Here is a 15,323-nt window from a genome sequence, read left to right as displayed (position 1 = left end):
TTGACCAATTCCCTGTACTGTAACCAGGAAGTAAGAGCTTTAAATCTCTTCTCCACACACTGCAGTTTGCTACTATGAGACTGGAAACCAAAAGAAAGAGAAAAAGCCATAAAAAAGAAAGGACTTTTTCTTTCAAGATCATCCTTCCATCCAGACAGATCGGGCACGTTACACTGAAGATATCAGCCTGAACTCAGAATGATCATCCCTTGACATTTTTCACAAGGGCAACCTACTGAATAACTGAATATCAAAAAGAGCTCCAAGGTTTTCTCTACCACTTCTTTTTTGTGCACACAATTTCAAAGCGCAGAACCTCAGAACCTAGCACCGTATGTCTTCAAGCCAGCGCAAGCGATACTCCTCATTTACTCCGCATCATCTCAATCAGCACGCATGGCTACCTGAACATATGGCAAGATGCGGATTACGCAGGTGGTTACATGCTAAACAACTGTTTGAATGTCAATCTAAGCAATCCCTGCTAATGCCGCCCGCGGTGTCCCCCCATGCGAGCAGACAATGGCATCCCACGTCACAACTTAAACCTGAGGAGGTCCCCGGCACTCGTCCCCTGATTGGGGGGGGGCTGGGGGGTGTTCACTGTGTTCTGCTTGGCCATTCGGTTATGAGCGGCAAACAAATGAGCTGGTGGGGGATTTCATCGTCCAATGAGCTGCGGCGGGCTGACTGGTTACACTACAGCTGCATTGCAGGGCCTGTGAAAGACCAGCCGATTACGCGGCTGAGAGAAGCTGCCGCAACCCAAACCGGGCCGAGTCTGCGTGGCGGGAGCCGTAAATACAGGGCCAAATACAGCGCGGCCACGGGCGCGGTAGGAAAATGGCCACCCTAACTCAGGCGATCCCCTGTCCTGTCAGCCCCTGTAATGAACGGCTGATATCTCCTCATGCTTCCCGCATTGCAGGCTGTAAATTGGCAGCTATTCTGAAAATAAAGACGTTCCTCCCTCTTTTCTTCCCGCTATCGACTAGCTACCAAAAACGTCAAAGCCGCTGCTCTGTGCGTAGGAACTGGATTTACTGCCTCTGGCCTCCATTCTGAGTGGTGCGCTCCCCTCTTAATAAGCTTCAGGAAAAGCAAACACCGCTTCGTGTACGTGTCTGGTAAACGGTTCTGCCAACAGAACACCTTCTGAGTCATCCGAGCAATAGAATGCAAAAAGAAAAAAAAAAGGATATCATAAGCAGGTCCACAGAGGGGACGGGGGCCAATTAATTTTTGGCTCATGTAATATGTAAACACAGAGGTAGGAATTTAACAAACCTCGCCCAGAGCACCTTTCTGTTGGAGGTTAAATCAGCCTCAGCAGGGTCTGCTGAGAGTGGAAGCACTGCCGTGTGTGTGGGGGAGGGCTCATTTTTCATCCACACGGATTTGAAGCTCAGCTTAACTGTCCTTAACACCTCGCTTTATCGAATTTCATGTCCAAAACGGTACTTCTCAAGACCGTTCGTTTCTGACGGACCCGAGACTTCGCTGGTCCTACCGCAGGCATCTGTAGTGATATTTATGTGGTACGACACCCGGTCTGTTCCACGCACCACAGCAAGCCGTGCCTCTAATAAATGGTTTACCTCCGGATCGATCCCCTGCTCCTGCTAGACTTCAGCTGACACATACATACAGCATAAGCGGTCTTGCCCGAAGTTGCACAGGGACAGTAAGTGCATCCCTGGAAGTGCTAAATTTCTTCTTCGTTACATCTCCACTGGGACCTTGAGAAGGACATTTGAATTTTAGGAGAAGAAGCAAACACACAAAAAAATGTAAAGACTCAATAGCATCTTAACACATTACGGCATTTTGAGGGTCAAGTTACATGACAAGATAATATTCCCTGATATATTCAATAATGGGGGGGGAGAATATGAGAAACTAATCTAGTAATATATTAATAAACAAAATAAATCAGACTCTCTCTCGTCGGCCTTAATAATAGGTTTTTGGAGGGAAAAGCATTTTATATTGCTGCTGTCTCCTTGTGAGCAAAAACAGTAATATAAAGAACAAGGTTGTCAAGTGCCAAATTCCTCTTGGTTCAGATTTAATCTCCCTGTAACTCGCCTGGTCTCCGGCTACAGGCAGCCGGGGACAGCGGAGGAGAAATGTCGGTCTGGAGAGAAGTATTGCGACCTGACAACAGGGGGACAATTAAAACGATCCCCCTGGTGGTTTGCAGACGCAGCGCACCATCAGACATTGCTGATAACGCTTGGCGGCCGCGCTCAGAGAGGAGAGACAGCAGGGACTGCGATCTCGCGGATGAGAAAAACAAGGTGGGGGGGGAGTGCCCCCTCCGTTTGGCGTGCAGCAGGGCCAAGCTGCAAACGGAATGCTCTTTCCTTTTCATTATCCCTAAAGTAAGCACCCGGTATCATTTGCCACCGCAAATAAGACAAGACAGGGTTAGGCGGCGAACACGAGTTAGGCTTAAAAGGGACATCATCTTAATGAATGTGTTTAGAGATGCTAAACAGGACACACATCAGTATTCCGGCCTTACAAGGAATTTTTTTTTCTCCCTTACGTTGTACATTATTTTATTCATGTACATAAATCATGGTGAAAGCCACAGTCTCAATGGACGGAAGCTCTGGAGTTCTCCAGCTCGTACCAATCAAACTGTCTGCAAAGCACCTCATTAAGCGCTGTCTAAGAGCTCTTTCATGCACTCATTAAAATTCTGACAATAATCTCTTTTTTATGATATTTTTCCCACAGCCAAGTGGGGAGGGCTATAAAAAGATAATATGGAGTTGTGTTTCGGGCTCCAAAGGTGAGATTTGAATAGGGAAAATCCTTCAGCCCCCTGGTCTCAGTGTGTAGCAGACAACGTGCTGGCTTTGCCGGTTATTTTAAAGTGGAAGGCCATTCTTCCCCCTGGGAGTTATTACCGAGATGAACTCTGGATCGAAATGAAAAATCGGAGCAACTCATCTGCAGGCACGTAGAGAAACCTTGCTCCCAACCCCGGCCTTTTCAGCTCAGAGGTTTCAGATAAGCACCGATTTGCAGGAGAGCAACGAAATAAAAAGCATGTTTCTTGAGCCAAGGACTCTTCTTCCAAGACTTCTCCTCTCCTTCCCCTGTGCTCTGTGAGGCTGTTAATAACCTGACTGCTGGGCTCTCTTGCTCTCCCCCTCTCTGTCTCTGTGTCTCATCTTGTGTCTGTTTCTCTCTCTTTTTCTGCCCCCACTCCCCCTCTTCTGTCCTCCTCTCCCACTCTTTCTCTTTCCCTCCTGTACCTCTCTCTCTCTCTCTCTGTCTCTCTCCCTCTCTCTTGCCATAACGGCTCCCGCAGGCTCGTTTTCTGTGAGATCACAGGCGGTCGCCGGACAGAACCCGGTTCGAGCCATAAAGATGATTCATGCCAGCGTAAATGTGATGTACGTTGCTGCATCTCGGGACCCCTGCAGTGTGCACGGGGGCTCTGCCTTCTGTTGCCACAAGTTTGCGAACACACTTCCCGTCACTGCAGATGGACACGCTGGGAGGGATGCCACAGCACACAAATGAATTTTCCATGAGAAGCATTCTGCTGCGTTGGCCTGCTGACTCGCTCTTAAGGCATGGAGCAGGAGGAAGTGCACAGTGCTGGCGAGGTAGGAGGGGGGGGGGGGCGTGGGGGGGGGGGGGGGGGGGGGACGATGTTAAGTTCTGAGTAGGACACATGCCCAGCCTTCTGCAAGGTACTTCAAGCAGTGAGGCATGACCTACCCAAATAAGAAATACCGTACATACCCAAGCAAAACGGAGCACACGCTCCCTGTTAATTGTTTTATTTGCCTTCCTCTCAGTGGATTAATTCTGGACTAATGCAATAATGGGAAGGCAGTTCCAGTTAAATAAAGAAGGGAAGGGCGTAAGCAAAGATATTGCAAAAACATTGCTTAGCTGCAGTTTTTGTGCATCTGCATAGTGAGAATAAAAAAAAAAAACTCAATTCATCTGAGATTGTAGGTCCTGATATCGGCCAGATGAGCAATCGTGAGCACCGCATTGTTGGTTTGAACAAGATCAGCCTCCAGCCATCCTTTTCCAACGGTCTGTGGTGCTCTGTGACGCTTTGATGCAGAAATCAGGTGTGCCTCAATCTGTTTTGTTGCACTATGTATGCCGGGCCTTTTCTTTCCAAGGATAATCTTCTCCAAAAAGGCTTTGTTTTCTGGCTCCCAGCACGACCCTATATCTAACCACGGGGTAGGTCTGTTCTTTCGCCTTCTTTTACTCCTCTTCCTTCATGGGCAGAGGTTTTGCATCGGTATGAACATATTAAACTCGTGGATGACGCCTCCTTGATATAAGGAGTCAAATAAAAAAAAAAAAAACTTGGGTCAAGTGAACAAACCAGCAAGCGGTGACTTTTCGACCTCTGCCGCAGCTTTGCACAGTCTGACAGGTAATTGCACTCTCTGCAGAAACTGCCTGCTCGGAGCACTGCGAGCCCTTTCTGCTGCAGTCTCAACCCCCCCCCCCCACACCCCCACCCCCACCCCTGCAGGACCCAGTGGGCAAGAGGAATGGCCACTCTGCAAGCGAAAAAACATTGTCTGACGGATGAATCATACTGTCAGGAGATGCAACCTTACCACAAGAAAGACCGAACATTTCTGCCGCGCTGCCTTTCATGTGGGAAGGTCCTTGATTAAATTTTTCACTCAAGACACACAAATTAAATACGTTTTCATGTAACATAGAGCCGGACAAACAAATGTTCAAATGGAGACATGTAAAGAGTAGAACAGAAAAGACAGCGAGACGTGTATCAAATCCCAGAGACAGGAGAGAGAAGCCTTGATGGCAGAATTTCAGCTGCACCGAGGGAAAGGGGTTTTCAGTTGCTCATTACCAAGGGCTGCTTCCTACAGCCATTAATGGAGAAAGTAGAGAAGCTTGTGGTCTCATTCACAGGAAGGAGCTGGGTGCCTAATTGCCATTCAATTACAGAGACGAATTGGCGGAGGTGTTTTCAAGGCAGGCAAACCCCCCCCCCACAGCTCCGCGTCGGAGCACGGCGGTGCTGAAAAGCAGGTTCGTATTTAAACCGGTGACTGACGTGACTGGCCGCTCTGCACCCCCCACCCCCCCCAGGGAGAGGGCCTCATGAATATGGCTTGCTAATGATCTCATCCCGGTTAAGTGGGAACAGCTACAGGTAGGGCACGGGAGTGCAGCAGCTGCTCTAACGTCAGCGCTGTTTTTTGCTGTCATCGTAGCTCAGAGGGACAGACGGAGGGTGCGCCACGGCTTCCGTGGACGACGGCCAACGATCGGGACGGCCCGGGGGGGAAGGGACGGGATGTAGGGGCAGGAGCCAGGAGAGGAGTCTGGGGTGCAGTTACTGGGGCGACTGCGGTGTGGAAGACCGGCACCGTGGCAGAGTCTGATACCGGTTCAGAACAGCCTCTGGTGCGGCTCATTTGAGCCGCGGCATCTGAGGGCTCTGTGCCGCCCCCGGGAGGTAAAAGCTTTACAGCCAGTGCCTTCATCTGAGGCGCCCGGGCGGGCTCAGTGGGGAGAGAGAGCGGGTTACCCTGAACAATCTCTAAGGCAGCTCTGTCCGCGAGGCTTCTGCGGCCTTCCCATTAGCACGGCCACCTCACAGAGCGCAGAGAGACTTTCGGCGGAGAGAAGAGAAGTGGAGTTGGAAACGGAGAATGACATGTCAGCAGATGAGCTGCCACAGATAGGGGAGTAGAGGGTAGCAGCTGTGCTTGGGAGCCAATCAGGACATTGCCGGTTCAAATCCTAGACTGTGCACCAATGCTGTTCCCTTGATTAAGGTACTTAACCTGGGTTGTTAGGGTAAACATAATTGGTATTGTGACAAATTGTGGCAAATTTGTACAAATCGAAAGTCACCTTCACCATGGGTAAGTTTATTTAGCTAATGAATGATAAACCATGTAAAAGCACATTCACTTTTCACAGACTATATTTATGAAGACTGGTTAACAAAAGACACTAAGTGATACTCTTCTGTTTTTTTTTCAATTCATTTATCCCTTTCATCGAGTTCTTGGTGAAATTATATTTGTAGGTGTGAGAGGGACCCCAGAGTCTTCAAGGGGATTGTAGTAGATTGATTGTAGTTTGATTTTAGAGTAGAGCTATTTTTTAAAAATAATAATAATAATTACACTTCCATACAGTAGCAAAATTTGTTCCTTCCATAGCAGAAATCCCTGAGGCCTACTCAAAGCTATATATAGGACTGCCTCCAAAGACCTCCAACGACTAGCTTTGGGAAGTCATTTTGGCACCCGAAAATACTATGGTGCCACCGATTTGTAAAGTCGGATTTCTGAACACATCAATAACATCATAATTAGGCCTGTAATTATTATGCCATTCTAATTACCATTTCACAGTTCTGATGCGTATCCAAGAATGTTAATGACCCGGCAATAAAAACAGTCACTGAAGACATCTGCCTCTCTTCAGTATTTCCATCACCCACAAGACTCTTCATCTATAATTAAACACGCGGGGTTAATAAACGTCACCCCCCCCCTTCCCTTTTTTGTCTGATAAAAAGGCTAAGAATATTTCTTTCACGCAAGGGAGGAAGTGACTGCATCTATTTTCCAGCCGCACAAAGGCCCCAACGTCCGCCTCTTCCAAACCCTTAACCTCCCCCTCCACAGACACCCCCCCCCCCCCAGCCCTCCCCTTCCCCACCGAACCTTTTCATTTCCCTGTCAAAGGCACACAGGAGAAGCAGCCCGGTTTCAGACGGCCCAATCCCACAGGGACACCCGAGCAGGAAGCTGTGGTGTCTGGGATTGATTTAAAGGAAAGGGAAAATAAAATGCCTGGGATTCTTAGAGCTGGGGACTGGAGGGGAAGCGACCACGGATTCCAGCCGCCGGGGGTTTTGGGGAGAGAGAGCGAAAGAGAGAGAGATAGAGAGAGAGAGAGAAAGGGAGAGAGGAGAAGGGAGGAAAAGTAGTTTACAAAGTAAGGTGAAACCCAGGGATGAATACTTCGGAGTCAGACTTTGTCCCTGAGCTAGATGGAGTCTAAGTATAATGCAACAAAAAATGAGCAAAGCTTAAATATAAGAAGCTCCAGTGTGCATCAAATTTCCTTTCCCCAGACTACTCTGCACTGCCAGGCTAAACATACAGTAAGAAACAATAATACAGACTAATACAGAATAACAACAGATGGCGTTTGTTTGTTTTTTTTTTTTAAGAAATGAATGAATGTCAAATCACACAATAAAACACATCCCTGAATTTTTGACAGCTATTCAACCATTCCCTCTCTCAGAGGAAATCCACACCTTCTAAATGATCAACAGCAAAATGAAATGTGTAGTAGTTTTTGCACAGGATGACTGCCAAACAACTCTTAACATGACAAAACCAACTGAACTATCATCCTTAAATCCGACACATTTTTAAATATTACATTTTCAGTCCTTGCACCTTTTTTTCCTGAATTTCAAGACAAATTCAGAATGATGTGTAAGAAATAAAATGAATATTTGCACAGATTTGCTATTTACAATGAGTTTGGAGTGTAGTACCACTGTTAGATTACAGTATGGGAATGAGCAGGCCAGTTTTATTCTCATTAAAACTCCATCAAACAATTAATTTAACATTAAACAGTTGTTAAGATGAAACTAAACGGTACTTCATATGGAGACTATGACTATGGAAAATGTCTTCAGATAGTCTACATGTCAGCTGGCTTGATCCAAAATGGCTGTCTTGGCCTGTAACTCAATCCCTTTCCTTGCTGAGAACTGTTGTATTGAGAAAAGTATGCTTTTTTTGGACCTCCAGTAAGCTTCAGTCATGTATACTGCCAGGGGAAAAACTGTCTGGTAATCTGGCTTTTCCAATAGCAGAAAATGAACATGCTAAACTGGCGATTTCATAGCCACTGAACTGATCTCATTCACGGCCGGGCGCAGCAGACCCGAAACTGTCTCCATGGTCGTTAAACAAACAAAGAGAACGTCAAGGTGATGAGAAAGAGAGAGAAGGGGGGAGAGAGAGAGAATAAACACCAGCAGCTCTGAGACATCGAAGGAGAACGCACACAACCCGATAGACCACATCAGTGACTTCAACATCTCCTTCTCAATGATACGAGTCAGCTAGGTCAATTTTGACAGTTTGGACTTGGACATGGGAAAGTTTTTTTTTTTTTAATATGGCATGCACACAACCATTGCACATTCCTGTTCTTCACAGGTCAAAACAGCTGCCACCATTCATCACTCATCTTAAAACAGCTTGCAATTGTTCATCACACCAACTACCATAGAGTTGGTAAACAATTCAAATCAATGGCCTGTTCTTAAACAACAGTAAAGAAATAAGTATTTCGCAGAAACAGTGGTCTTGACTATCCAGCCCGTGGGTGTGGTTTTTCCAGAAAGACACTCATAAGCTGCTTTTGGAAAATTTCAAAGGCTATCAGAGGGGACAAGCCTATGTCTCCAGGCAAGGCAATTTTCGAGTTATCCTCCATCTTATTAAGGCTTAAGCTCCTGCTCTGAGATTTTGCAAGACAGGGTGGGAATTGTTCTAGCCTTCCTCGAATGCCACTGAGTCAACAAAGACACTCTGTCTCAGTCATAACATCTGTTGACAAATCAACCCTCTGAAGATACCATCTACCGTTGCGTTAGTGAGCGGGTTTTCCAGAAGACCGCGGTCCTGACACGCAAATTCCATAACCGCAAGCTTTGAACACGTGATTAGGGGTTGAATACATGTGATGGTGACAGCAAACCGCGACACCTCAACAGACAAGGCGGAACGACACAGAGGAAGTAGGGAACCGCTCACAAGTCTCACTTTTCCAGGCCAGCCACCGTTAATTAGCGACACTCCACACACACATCCTGTGCTGAAACGTCTATTTGCGGGGATGAATCCCACGGATCACCAGCATCAACTCCGCAGACGCAAGCTGATGAGCCTTATTACAAAGTCTATTAAGTCCACCTCAAACCTTCGGGAGTCTCCACTGAGGAAACCATCCATCACACTGTGCTTTGTAGTACATTATTGTGGGGACTAATTGGATGCAAAAGGAAAGATGGAGTGTTGCTGGCGGAGAAGGCTCTTGGAAGGAATATTGCCATGGTGCTTGTCTGCTCCCTTAGGACAAGGTGTTATGAGAGGTTTTCCTCCACCCCAAGCTCTGGCTCTTCGTTAAATGTAGGAATTTTTTGAGAGCTGCGAAGGCGGAGTAGTGGGAAGAGTAATAATGACTGCGCTTCATGCATTAAAGAGGTAGGGGTATCTGCCGTTTTCCCACGGGGACAAAGTAAATGCTAACGATCTCAATGGACTCCCAAGATGTGCTGAATCAAAAGTGCTTGCCACAGTACCTATAATAGCCGCAATCGATACAGCAAAGTGGTGTTTAAAACGCATCTAAAGACTACTCCGTGAGCAACAATAGCCCAGTTAATGTGAATCTGCATACAGTGGCTTGCATTATTGTGACAGTCATCCAGCACATAAACAAGACACATGCTGGCTCTTTAAAACAGGTTTGATGGGTGCTTGTATGGTAAATTGGGCCTGCACCCAGGAGGTTGCAGGCTTGACTGTTCGGTGGGGCATTGCCGCAGTGCCCTTGAACAAGGTGCTTAATCTGAATTTCATCACTTAATCTCCAGATGCATAAATGAAAGCCATGTAAGGCACACTGGATAAGGACATCTGCCAAGCAAATAAATGATAGTTTTTTTTTAATAACCATGAACATGTTTATAATTGCTTCCGATTGATGAAAGGAGTAACCTTTGGCTTGTAGCCTCGCATAGCAGAGAAAGGACATTGGCTTATCGCTGGGTATGTTCCCCGGTGGCACTGAGCCTAGGCGATGTATTCTTTGGGTCTAATCCAACACTTAATGCAGCATTACTGGGGCTATGTCTTCGCCGTGGGCTTATCCGTATCTTCTTTATATACATTATATAATGGTCCATTGTGAGACGAGAAAAAAAAGCAGTATGTGCCGGCCAGGGCTTTCAACATCCATGGACAGAATCCGCCATTTCAGGAGCACAAAGGACAGCAGAACAAAGGGACGTCGACTTGCTCGATTTGAGCCGTCGTCACTCGAGCGCTCCACGCTGTGGAACAGCAGAAATTAATAAGATATTAATGTGACAGATATCAAAGGAGGCCGGACGGGGAGCAGCGGCTTGGGGCGGGGGGGGGGGGGGGGGGGGGGGTCTCTTTTGTGTTCTTGCGAGCGGAGAAATGAGATTGTTAATCCTTGTGGGATTACATTTGTTTTCTGTATCTCCCAATTTGATTCCTTCGGGATTTATGGACTGTGGTAATCCCGCCGAACGAGTTTTTTCTTCTTTTTTTTCCCCCTTCATTGGGTCAGCGTTACAGCGGGGAGCTGTGTCAGCACACAGTCCAGCAAAGAGAAGTTTACACAATCTGAATTCCAGTAGCACTGTCTGTGAACTAAAATACACACTGAGGCCTTGAGGTGGTACACAAGTGTCCATTTCATATTATTTTGCAAGACTAAACAAGAAATTATGTACAGTCCCCTTTATTATTAATTTGCACAGCAGAAGATTTAAAAAAAGTGTTTTGTGGAAAAACGCCTGCGGTGATCTGAAGAGCAACAGTGGTGTAATGTTAGAGTAAATATTGACTAATTATGCACACAGGGCCGGGCATATTGGCAAGCCTACATATTGAGCCGTCAAGAAATCACCTGAGGTTATGAATCTGAAACAAAGAAATCAAACGGAAGCATTAAAACTGTGTTTGTGAGAGGAGGTATATCCATTCTTAGCAGGAGGCTACCCTTTGTTTTTTCTCTTATTATTTAGAAGTGAAATTTATCAAAGCGTAATTTTGATTCCTTGCTGTGGGCTATGTCTGACCTGGTCATGGTCATTTCTGCGAAATGTTTTAATTTTTAATGTTTAATGTTTGTCAGTCACAAGCATGCACAACTTGAGATATGTGTTTTAATTACAAAGTCTGGTGTTAATTTAGGCCAAGAGCATGAGTGTGGGGAGACTGCCTTTCTTTGGTTGGAAAAAAAAAAAATATATATACATATATATATATATATATATATATATATATATATATATATATATATATATATATATATATATATATATAAAACCAGTGTGTTGTAAAATTATAAAGTATTGTTTTTGCTAGATTACCTCGAGAATGTGCTGTTGGAATCTCCTGAGAGGTGGTGCTCATGGCCACAGTACCTATGGTCCTTGTGTCATATGCTGTTTTCCACATTGGCTACTCTTTACAGTGACTGTTTCTGTATTTTTTCTTTTTTTTCAGACAGGTGTGTAAGTGGTCCTGACCTTTTTACTAGTCTGTTATTCTGTTGGTTATTGGTTCATGTATTCACAACTTTTGTGTTTTGAGGCTGCATCTGACACGCTCTTTGTGGAAACGGAGCTTGACACTATTTAAGTGTTTCTTTTACGTCATGTGACATATGATACACTGCTTTCTACGTTGGCTATGTTCCTTGCTACTCCTGTTTAGTTGCAGGACCGAGTAAAGTCTAGTGGTATATTTATGATTGATATTTTGGGTCCGTTTCTGCACCTCTCTTGGCCAATTAAGCACGGTGCCTCATGATAGATTTACTGCATACATAAGCATCACTACCCATAAATGTTACAGCTGCAAACGTTTGATCATTTTCCGGTGTATTTTTCAAACATTTGATTTTAATTTTAGGCATTGCTTTCTGACTGACCTGCAGAAATTGTGTCTGACAAATAAATTTTTTTCACAGCAGGTGGGAAGCGCTTTCAATTTACACAGCTACAAAGCCAAGATGTGTGAAAAAACACAGCTGTTCTCAAAAAATGTTTCTGACTAGAATGTTACTTTTAAAAAGGAAAGGGAACTTAGGTGCTGTGTTATTGGGTAGACTTATATTGGACTCCAGCAGACCATTTCCAAACCGACATTAGCAAATAACCTGTGGTTTATGCATTTCCAATTACAAATTAAATATATAAAAATTATGAAGTAAAGCACATTAGTCCTTCAGGCTTGTGTATTTTCAAGCAAATTGGCGAGTTTCACCTGTACATCTTTAATCAGAGCTGCAAAAACACTTTTCAAACTCTTACTTTTCAGCATTGATGGTGATCTTTGCATCTCAGTTTGATCAAACCTCTAGTGACAGACAGACATGGTGGACACCATAATAAATCTGTAATATTAAAAAATCCATGGAAATCCGCCCAGACCCAGAGGTAACCCTAAAGGACCAGCCCCCTTCATAAAATGAAGTAAGGTGCTTTATCTATTTTTAGCGACAAAGTATGAGTAACAAGAAAACATCTGCCTTCTACCACGGCAACCAGACCATAAATCTAGCCATTCCACCACATCCCTTTGAGTAAACGTGCGTAATCTGCCAATGAAAAACCCCTACGTGCTTTGTTCTCACCCCAGACTCTGAAAAATCTCACAGCTACACCCTTTTTAGGGGGTTAAACTGACGGTAACAAATCAGTTCACTGCACTGTGTGAAAGGTCACGGCCCCAATTAATGTCACCATCACACCACTGTTTATCTGGGTAAAAAGCCAGGGGTCAGAGTCAAAATGTTACATACGATGTGTGCTCTCTCTCTCTCTTTCAGTCTCTCAAAATCCCTCTGGTTTAGAATATGTTTAAAAAAAAAAAAAAAGTTTTACACTTTAGAAAGCACCTTTGGGTACACACATGTGTTTGGCTTACATCTTCTCAAGACACCAAGAACGACTGCTGGGACGGAAACCAGGGAGCTCCACGTCATCTCTGATCCCCTCCGAAAGGAGACACGGCTGCGCTGCATTGTAAATCCCAAGCACAGCACAGGTTGCCAGGAACAATTTACAACCTGTTTGATTTTCGAAACGGCAAGAGGGATCCCAGCACCCAGTTCTCCATCTTAAAGTCATTACCCATGCCTGTTATAACTCAACATATTTCCTTTAAGTATTATTCCGTTACAACCTCTTTGTCTGCTCATCACATGAAGGGACATTTATGAGATACTCCCACATGCTGTTACATAAAGTCCCAAAGTCGTTCAAAGCTCTGGTAAATTTTTTAAAGAAACCATAAGAAAAAATCAAGCAATGCAAGTCAATCTTTTTTTCAGCAGCTCTTCTTCCTAGCCCCTTAGAAGAATACAGATGAGAGACAGACCATAACATGGACTGCACCAATAAATATTCACATCTCACCACATTCCCAACCTTCTGTTGCACAAAGCCTTGATTTCTGACAGGACTCCATACCTGCTTCATTAATTAGCACCCATTGATTTCTTAACATTCAGGATGCTCTGCCGTGTGTCAGAGGCACTGAGGAAATATTTCTCACTTAAATACTTCGAGGAGACACGCGTCACGGCTTTCGCATACAAAACTCCCAGAACAAGGGTATGATGCAACTAAGCATTCAATCAAGGAATAATATGCAGAGAGCGTAACCAGATTAGTCCCTGGAAAAAAAAAAATGAATAAGCAAGGCGGCCAATATGAGCCAATCATTGCGCTTTTCATGCAAAAGCGCCATAAAAACAGCACGATTGTTAATTCAGTTTCCGAGGTTCAGGACAATCGCGCCTTTTGCACTGATGACATCTTCACGTTTTGTGATTCCGTCTCGCACCATGTCAGTCTCATGTACTGTAAATCCATGCATGTGAAATCACAGCACAACACTTGAAAAACCACAGCACATTCAGTGGGTTATAATGCGCTCGTGTTTGCCACAGTACCGTGCTCATTATTCCTTTTACATCTTGTTGAGTGTGCATTACCCTCTTGTTTGTGGAAGAAGCCATTATTTGGCAGGAGCAATGCAATGGCAAAAGGCAATGTATAAAGATTTTCTTTGAGCTGAATAGAGGAAAATGCATCAGGAATTAAAGCCATTATGGCTTAAGAGCGCTTCTTTAGCTGGTACCTTCTGCCAAATAAGCTGCAATATGTGACAATCGGCTCCCCCAAGAGTAATTGTGTGTTTATTCTGGTTCCATTGTTCGATTTGCAAGGTTATATTAAAATGAAGCGCAAGGAAACGGATAAAAATGAAGGTATGTGCAACAAAGGCACAAGGTGTCTGATGTAAATGAGCATGTTCCATAGACATCTCAATTGGACAGAAATATCTGGATGCTGTTGCTCCGATTCCGCTAATTAGGACGACTCTCACGGGGGCTGTTATGAATTTGAAAAATTGAAGCACGGGCTGAGAATGCACAAAAGAGTAGCATCCCCAGTGACACCAGTCCTCAATGGTGGACTACTCCGCACTCTTACTCCTCCCGCTACAAGGGAGTGGAGGGAGGCAGTAGGTCTGAGATGGAGGGATGTCCTGAGGTCTCCCCTGAGGGAGAGAATGTCCCAAAATGGACACCGTACAATCTGTTACCAATACTTGCCTGTCTGAGCCCTACATGCTCAGAACAACTCTGTGTGGGGAAAAAAAAAAAAAAAGTCACAGTGTAGAATATCCACATTTCTTTCCCTGAACTTTCCCAGAAAAGTAATTTAGTTGAATGACATTGTGCGCTCTTTCATGATTTGGTGATCTACAGAGCTCCTCCTAGGAGAACAAAACACTCTGCCTGAAGGACAACAGGCAAATTCTGCCTCATGAATACTTGTTGCATGATTCATTCCAGGACACAAATAATACTCTCCTCAAAGACGTCTCTGACCAGCTCTGCCTTGATGATTCTATTATCTGCTCTCTTTTTAACTCCTAAGATTTCAGCCGTTTCATTTCCCTCTTGATACATGTAATAATGTGCGTGTGAAAGAGGGCTCTCTCTTGCGTGACTGTCATTTCTGGAAGAAAGGTATCGCATTTAGTGGACCTCGGCCTTCGCTGCCGGGTTGGATTTAAATCCGAGTGTCACTTGTACAGTAACTCAAAAGTCCTTTCGTAGCACATAAATCATACCCAAAGTGCTGATTATAATAAACATGAATAATACTGAGCTGCTAATACTTAAGGATGGAATTCCTGGTGCTTGGAGACACACACACCATGATGAAGTGCTGCAGCAGGTGCTGGAAACGGCTCGTATCTTAAGATGGTAGGTACCTAAAAATTATTTCTGTTGACCAAAACCAATTCATTTAGTACAACTCTAAGCCAGGAAAGGAGCTGTGTTCAGAACGCAAATGAATTTCTGTAAACCGGGGGCATTCAGTCTGCCTACAATAGCACCTTACACTTCAGGCAAGTGTCTTTTTTTTGTCTAACACATTTGCTACAGTACTGTTGTTGTTCGGT

General features: G+C 44.7%; 1 protein-coding gene across 1 annotated transcript in view; it reads right to left on the bottom strand.

The window, feature by feature from the left end:
- The window catches only part of cdh11 (cadherin 11, type 2, OB-cadherin (osteoblast)), a 54,801-nt gene that overhangs the window by 17,630 nt on the left and 21,848 nt on the right, over positions 1-15,323 (bottom strand). The window lies entirely within an intron of this gene.

This window comes from Megalops cyprinoides, chromosome 13 (genome assembly GCF_013368585.1).
Source record: "Megalops cyprinoides isolate fMegCyp1 chromosome 13, fMegCyp1.pri, whole genome shotgun sequence".
NCBI classification, from domain to species: Eukaryota; Metazoa; Chordata; class Actinopteri; order Elopiformes; family Megalopidae; genus Megalops; species Megalops cyprinoides.
Note: the sequence above shows the minus strand (reverse complement) of the source record. Positions and strands in the feature narration are given on the sequence as shown.